The sequence below is a fragment of the Physeter macrocephalus genome, chromosome 15, assembly GCF_002837175.3.
Source record: "Physeter macrocephalus isolate SW-GA chromosome 15, ASM283717v5, whole genome shotgun sequence".
NCBI lineage: Eukaryota > Metazoa > Chordata > Mammalia > Artiodactyla > Physeteridae > Physeter > Physeter macrocephalus.
This window is the reverse complement of record NC_041228.1, coordinates 20,640,107-20,648,544: the sequence shown is the minus strand read 5'-3', so window position 1 is coordinate 20,648,544 and position 8,438 is coordinate 20,640,107.

The window sequence follows — 8,438 nt, the reverse complement described above, 5'->3', positions numbered from 1 at the left end:
CCGGACCAGGGCACGAACCCGTGTCCCCTGCATCGGCAGGCGGACTCTCAACCACTGCGCCACCAGGGAAGCCCTCCCTCATTGTTTTTAATGTTAATATTTAAGGCGATATTTTTTTCCTGTAAATACTGTTTTAAGCTTCTAGTACACATCTTGATAATTAGTATTTTAATTATTATGCAGTTTTGAGTACATTCTAATTTTCATCATTATTTATTCTTGTTACCTGTGTTGTTTTAAAAATGTATTTTTAAACTTCCGAGCTTATAGCTTTTTTCTCATTATTACTACTTATGCTAAATTTTTAACCTCATTGCAATTTTGTCAGAGAATGCAGTTTGCACAATACTATTTTAGTCAGCTACTTGATAGGATGAGAAGCTTTAAAATCTCAATGGCTTGACACACACACACAAAGTTTCTCACATCAAGCTACTGGTCAGTGGACTCTCCTGAGTGGCTCTTCTCCAAGTAACAACTCAGGGATCCAGGCAACATCTAGTAGCTTTGCCACCCAGGGCCTCACTGGACACCTTGCTACACTGAGCTGGCTGATGAATAAAGAGAGAGTGTGTAGAGGTCATATAGGATATGTTCAGGGGTCAGGGCTGAAAACAGCATAATCACTTTCACCTACTTTTCTTTGACCAGAACTAATTCCATATTCCCATCGAGGTACAAGGAGATTGTAAAACGTAGTTTAGCTGTGGACCCAGGAAGAGGAAGCATACTTAGCGAACATCTAGCTAATCTTTGCCACAGATGCCCATCCTTGGAAATCTGTTGAAACTAATTTTGTGGCTTAGCCATGGAAAATTTCATCAATCTTTTATGTTTAATTGGAAATAATACATATTCTGCAGTTGTTGGATACAGTGTTCTATACCTGTTCTACCAGGTTTCATTCAGTCTTCAACACCCTTACTGATTTTTTTTTATCTGCTTGTTCTGACAACTGAGAGAAAATATTAAAATTTCAGACTGTGAAATTGCCACTTTCTTCTTGTAGTCCTATTGATTTTTTTGCATATATATGAGGCTGTTGGGTGTGTACAAGTTTAGAATTATTACATCCTGGTAAATTGAATAATTTATCATTGTTTATTTTTTTTTTATCTGCTTGTTCTGACAACTGAGAGAAAATATTAAAATTTCAGACTTTGTGAAATTGCCACTTTCTTCTTGTAGTCCTATTGATTTTTTTGCATATATATGAGGCTGTTGGGTGTGTACAAGTTTAGAATTATTACATCCTGGTAAATTGAATAATTTATCATTGTTTAATGGTCATCTTTATCTCCAGTAATACTTTTTTCTTAAAATGTATTTTGTCAGATATTAATATAATTGTACCAGCTAGGTGAAATCATATATATTTTCAACCAATACTGTAAGTTTATTAAGATTCTTTTACACTTGATGTACCATTGCTATATCAATAATAATAATAACTTGGGGAATTTTATAAGGTGAAAATTTTTAATTTTCATTAAAATATTTTATTCAAGAGCATCTGATATTGCTATGTCTCTAAAAACCTCTAATAATTATGAATTGCTAAGCAACACACAATCATGTTCGTGTCTTGAATGATACCTAAATATGCTGACAATTTTTTATTGAAGTACAGTTGATTTACAACATTGTGTTAATTTCAGGTGTACAGTTTTTCATAGTCTTTTCCATTATAGGTTATTACAAGATATTGAATATAGTTCCCTGTGCTATGCAGTAGGACCTTGTTCATCTATTTTATACAAAGGAGTTTGTATCTGCTACTCCCAACTCGTAATTTATCCCTCCCCCACCCCCTTTCCCTTTTGGTAACCATAAGTCTGTTTTCTATTTCTGAGTCTATTTCCGTTTTGTAAATAAATTCAGTTGTATCATATTTTAGATTCCACGTATAAGTGATATCATATGATATTTGTCTTTGTCTGACTTACTTCACTTAGTATGATAATCTCTAGGCCCATCCATGTTGCTGCAAATGAATGCTGACTTAATTAACATCACAAAAAGAACCTTCTTAACTAATCAGCTGATGTGATAAAGTATTTTAGAAATTAGAATTACACAGGTATAAAACTAGGTTTAAATGTTTTCTTTGTAATATTTTAAATGTGCTTTGATATAGACATCAAATTGAGCCACTGATTATTTTTTAATCTTTTAATTTTATTTATTTAAAAAAATTTTTTTTAATTTTTGGCTGTGTTGGGTCTTCGTTGTTGCGTGCAGGCTTTCTCTAGTTGCGGCGAGCAGGGGCTATGCTTCCTTTCGGTGAGCGGGCTTCTCATTGCAGCGGCTTCTCTTGTTGCAGAGCACAGGCTCTAGGCGCGCGGGCTTCAGTAGTCGTGGCACATGGGCTCAGAAGTTGTGGCTCGCGGGCTCTAGAGCACAGGCTCAGTAGTTGTGGTGCACAGGCTTAGTTGCTCCGCAAGCCACTGATTTTTAACCAATACTTACTTTGGACTTATACTTACTCTGAAAAATATAAACCTTGATCAATACTTCAATCTAACAGTTGATTATTTTGTTACTTTTCTCTTCATTGCCTGATTTTTTTTTTTTTCATTGCCTGATCTTGTTGACCTGTGTTGTCTGTGCAATTTCAAGTATGGTGCCATAACAACAAAAAAAATACTTCTCCTCTCATATGGTTCATTGAAGTATGCAAAGCACTTTTAGGCATATTAGCAGGTGCTCAATAATTATTTTTGGAACTGAATTATCCTACTTCTTCCTGATTGCCAAATACGAGTTTAATAAAGACACAATGAAGAATTTTCTGTGGGTGGCATTGAACACGCTGAAAGCTGAGTTTGTTCCCAATCTCTACATTGCATGTCTCCAGCCCCATGCACTTGTAATGTCTCCTCCACTCTCATTCTTTACTGTGTGCTAAGAATGCAGCCATGAAAGACTGCTCACTTCTATGAAGTACATCTAAGCCAAGGACATTAAATTCCATCTTTACTTTTGAATACAGATTTCTATGAAAAGACCAATCCATTTTTAAAAGCTGAATGGATAACCTGAAAGTAACTTACAGCTGATTAATATTTAGGGACCAAAAAAAACCCAAAACCCAACACAAGAATATTTCCCAGTTTATTGAATGTTAATTTGATTAGGACTTGATTGAATTTTCATTCACTCAGTTCTTACCTTTCTTGCTTCTCAACTAGTCAATAGAATGTCACTAGCCATGTTGAGCTCCACAATTCTGCCACCCGTATTACAATGATCTATTTCTATGGCAAGACTGCCAGCTTGAGATAGTCTTTTTCCTGCTGAGCCATTTGCAGTGATGGATGATACAATGAACAGTAACACTTTCCAATTTGGCGTCTTTTAGGTATTAACTGGGTCTTTTATTCCACATCCTTTCAGCCCTACCTTTATTTTTCTTTGAGCTCATTGACTTCTAGACAAGAAAATGACACATTTCCTTAAGGAATCCCCCTTAGCTAGGAGTTGATGTCATTTCTTTTTTTTAAAGAACTTTTTAGAAAAGACAGACTCTTCTTCAATCTGATGTTCTTCCATTGGAAACAAGGTGGAAATTCTGTTAAAATATGTGAACAAGTATTTCTTTACCCAATAATAGAATATATTGAGTAGAGGGAACCACCTGAAACTTGAAATAGGGCAAATAGAGCATTTTATAAAAATTAAAAGAAAGTAAAAATTTACAACATTTGTAGTAACTTTATATCAATGATTGTTGCTGTTTGCCAAATATTTTCATTTTTACCTTGCCATACACATGGCAGAATTCTACTTCTTAGCTCCCTTATACTTGGGTGAGGCCATGCAGCTAGTTCTGCCCAGTGGATTTTCTGGGGATGTGAGTGTATCACTTCTGAACTAGATCATGCAGTGTGAGAGCCTCAAGAGCGCTCTTCCCTCTGGCTGGTGATGGTGACTATCTTTTCAATCTGATTTCCTGAGTTCCTACCTTGAGGATTTGCAATCGACAGGTAACATGACCAAGAAATAATCTTTTGCTACCTTAAACAACTGAGATTTGGGGGTTGTTACTACAGCATAGGCTAGTTTTATACTTATTGGATAAGACATTATAGAACTTGCTACCACCAATAGCTAAAAATTACAAATAGCCTCTGAAAACTGTTTAGATAAATTTAGAAATGAACCATCTTTTAAGAATTTCTAATTTTTTGAGGTTCTTAATAAGAAAGGACAACCTCATCTTCTCATAAAATGCTACTTAGTGTTGATGAACAGAGCTGTATGTTGGACACTCCAGATGTGGGTCCACTAGGGACACTTGTAACTTCTGAGAAGTAATGTAGATAAGAAGCATGGATTTAGGAGCATGTATTTTATATCTAACTATTCCGTGTTAGCTCTTGTTCTCTAACCTCTTGAAGCCTCAGTTTCCTCATCTGTAAAATGGAGGTAATAATAATAGTGCCCTGTGTGGCAGTTATAAGGAAAGCACCAGTGTGAATGATAGAGCCCCATTATGAAAAGGAGTAAATATTTGCTCCAGGGCTGGACTTAGAGGAAGGGCTTGATAAATAGTAGTTCTTCTCGTTCTGAAGGGATAACAGCACAAATCTAAACCATCTTACCAATACCACAGGGCTGTTATACCACTTGACCACCTTCCTTGCTTCCCTTTTCTGTTCTCCCTGATTCTTTCTGACGCTGCTTCATTTTTCAAGGGAAAAATCAGCCTGAGTAGCAATCATCCCATGGCCTCTGTACGCAATAAGTCATTGGTAAGAAGAGCATGGTGATAATAACAACATCTCTGTCTCAAGTAGTGAGCAGTTGCTTTGTGTACCTGGTCCTTGCTCTGGACACTTTCCATACATTTTTCTCCTTACAGCGACCCAGTGAGGTAGGCATTTTAGCTCTCAGTTTGCAAACAAGAAGGGTGAAGGTAGATATGTGCTTATAGTCATGCAGCTGTTAATTCATACAGCCAGAATTGGGTCCAGAATGATCTGAAGATTGGCCTCTTAAATGCCAAGTAGGGGAAGCATATATCCAGGTTTGCCTTGAACTGTCTCTATTTATGTCTAGTATCCTGGCACTCCATCTGCTTTAGCATGTGCCTCACGTTTTTCATTTTTATAAAAGTATTATTATTAATAATTGTATTAAAACATTCTGAATTTTCTAGTCTTCCACTTTTACTTTTAGCTTCTGCCATGGTTTCAGCTGGTCTATATGTGAAATGCACATGCCATAAAAAGACTTCTCAATTTAATACTTGGTTGTATTTGAAACCAACCAGAGATGACCTTTCTTTCTTCTCTTGATCCTGTCTAGATGCAGTATAATAATACCTCTCTTGGAAGGAAATAGAGTGATCTTGTACACTAGGCTTTGGGAAGCAAACTCCTTCAGTCTTTGGTGGTGTTAGTGACAGAAGTGTTCTATACCACTGCCCCTTCCAAGCTAATGAGCACATGTGCAAATGGTGCCATGGCCAGTGCTACAGGCTGCAAGATGCGTGAAGCCACCGGAGTACCAGGGCACAGAGGCAGGGGAAACTTGGGAAACTGTAGGTTTGGTGTATGTAATATGTATGGGAAATAGAGACTGAGACTCCTTCTATAGCGTATGTAGAGAATAAATTGTACTACGGCGGTTTTATCATTTATTATATGCTCTAAATCTACAACTTCTAATTTATATTATTTTTTGGTAACTTTTTAAAAAACTTAAGATAACTCTTTAGCGGCAGTGAATTCTAGGGGAAAGAAATCACATGTTTAATAAAAATTTAAGTACTGAATTTCTTAAGAAAGTTGATGAACACATAACTTGCACAAAATGTTTGCCGGCATTTGACATCTAACTTGGGAGCCATAATGATATCTGTGACCATGTGAAACTGTAAAGTGCTAATCTACTGGAAAAACATCAGCATTGATTTCAAAAGCTAACGGTTACTTTTTGTAGGTTTTGCAGAAAGTAATGATGTAAAGAAACATCACTAAACTTATCTTTAAAATATGGAAGAAAGAAGTGAACAAATAAAAGGATGAATCCTCCTGCTGTGTATAATATTTAAATTTGAAATTCCATAATGTAGTTTGGAATGTTTCAACTTGTGGTGAGACTCTCGATGGAACTCTTACTTTTATTGGATAAATTTATATTCTGAACTGGAATGGAGTGAAAGTAACAATGCCTATGATTTTGCAGCATCTGAGTTTGGAGAAACATTCAAAAGAATCACAGAGACAACTTAATTGAAGAACTTTGATTAAAATATTTTTCAAAGAAAGATATTCTGAATGGAGGCAAAAAAGAGCATTCACGAAAATATTTGGGCTGACGTATTTACACATTTTGATTTTAAAAACAGAAAGTGCATGTCCTTTGGTGCTTAACACCTTGTCAGGTAGATAAACAGAAGCTGTTATTATTTACAGCCTACATAGGAAATGTGAACACGTATGAGATCAGATCTTAAACACAAGTTCCACACCTCCCCCCACCCATCAACATACACACACCTTTATTCCAGGAAGTTCTCTGCAGTATCCAGAATTTAAGTGATTACCTTAGTTTCAGGGTCTCTGTTAGTTCCTGAGTCATTCTATTTCAAATGGGTTTAGAATTCTCAGTTTGAGGATCTGAAACTCAGAGTGTGAAAGAGAAAAGGATATAGGTATGTGTGGAATTAGTCTGCCTAGGAGACAGAATACTAGCCCTTTATACAACTAGATAGAGGCTAATCCAAGTCCTAGTGGATTCTTCCAGAACCCAAGGAGCCCCACAGCCATCCTTTTAATTAAAGGAAAAAATCCTAACAGCATCCAATGGCCTACTACCACAATTATCAGGTCTCTTAGATACAGCAGATATAGAAACACCCCACAGCTCTATCATTGTTCTAGAAACACCCCACTGCTCTATCATTGTTCTATGTCCGGAGATTGCAAATAGGTTTCGTTTTTTTTTTTTTTTTTTTTTTTTTGTGAGCGGGCCTCCCTCTGCTGTGGCCTCTCCCGTTGCGGAGGACAGGCTCCGGACGCGCAGGCTCAGCGGCCATGGCTCACGGGCCCAGTCCCTCCGCGGCATGTGGGATCCTCCCAGACCGGGGCGCGAACCCGATTCCCCTGCTTCGGCAGGCGGACGCGCAACCGCTGCGCCACCAGGGAAGCCCAGGTTTCGTTTTAAGTGCCAACTTGGATCAATCGGCAGTGGTTGCCTGCAGCGCTGGGTGCAGAAAAAGTCTCAGGCCAAGTGCAGGCTCAGCGGGAAAATTAAGTGTTGTGATTGATTAACAATGTCTGCTACAGACAAGGGGTGAGGGGGAGCACTCCCACACCGGCTACATGTTTGCTGACCCTGCAAAAAAGTATTAAGGGATTTTCTGGAAGACAGTAGAATGGGCTGATGGCATCCCAGTGACTTTCACTGCTTCGAAACTAATGATACTCTCTCTTCTTTGCACCCTTCTCATGGAGAACCAATTTCAAATAAAAGGTAATGACTGAGATTACAGATAGATTTTCTCATTTGGATCTTTCATCTTTATGTGCATTCGCATTCAGCAGTGAAATTATAACATGTATTTGGTATCTGTTGTAAGCGTCTGGGGATGGTTTATATTAAATAAATTCAAGAAATAGAGCTCTCTGCTGGACAGTGATTCCGTCAAAGATGTTCAACATAGCTCACTGAACTCATCTCATCCGTGGTATGTTCACGCAGCTAAAGGTAAATGTTTAAACATTTAGTTAATGCACCATATGTCTTAAATGTTTTAGTTCCATCTGACATTTTTTTAAATCCATTTTAGTGGAAACCTGCCAAGTAAATTTACTTCTCTGGAAGATGATTATTCCATTCATCTGAAATTCAATCCTCCTGGACCTCTCAAACACAATGAACTCTTAATTTGTAGGGTTCCAAATCCAAAGGCAATGCTGTCCTCATGTCCTGCTTCCTGAGGTCTGGGAAGGTGCCAGGCCAGGTGGCTCCATGTGATAGGGTCTGTATCCTGAGGGCCACACAGCTTGGTGTAGGCAAATAAGGCTTTGAGAGGAACTGATCATCAAACATGGGGGCTCATTGGAGTGATTAAAAAAAAGGACAAAATAGAGGACTAATAAGAGAAAAGGGACAAAATCAGAGAGATTAAAGAAGTAGAGGGAGGAAAAAACGAGAACAAAGGACAAAAGCAAATAAAGAACATTTACAACAGGATTTATTTTTTAAGGCCACACCCTCCTATGGATGAAAAACAATACAGAGGCTAAAAATAACAGCCATAGAACTCTGAGGTTTAGGCACAGGAGTTAGAAACACAAACTTTGATTCCAGATAAATTGAAGTCTTGGCTCTGCTAATTAATAACTATGACCAAATTATTTAATCTCTTGATCAAATAATTTGATCTCTCAGCCTAATTTCCTTACAGGATTGATTAAAGTATTAAA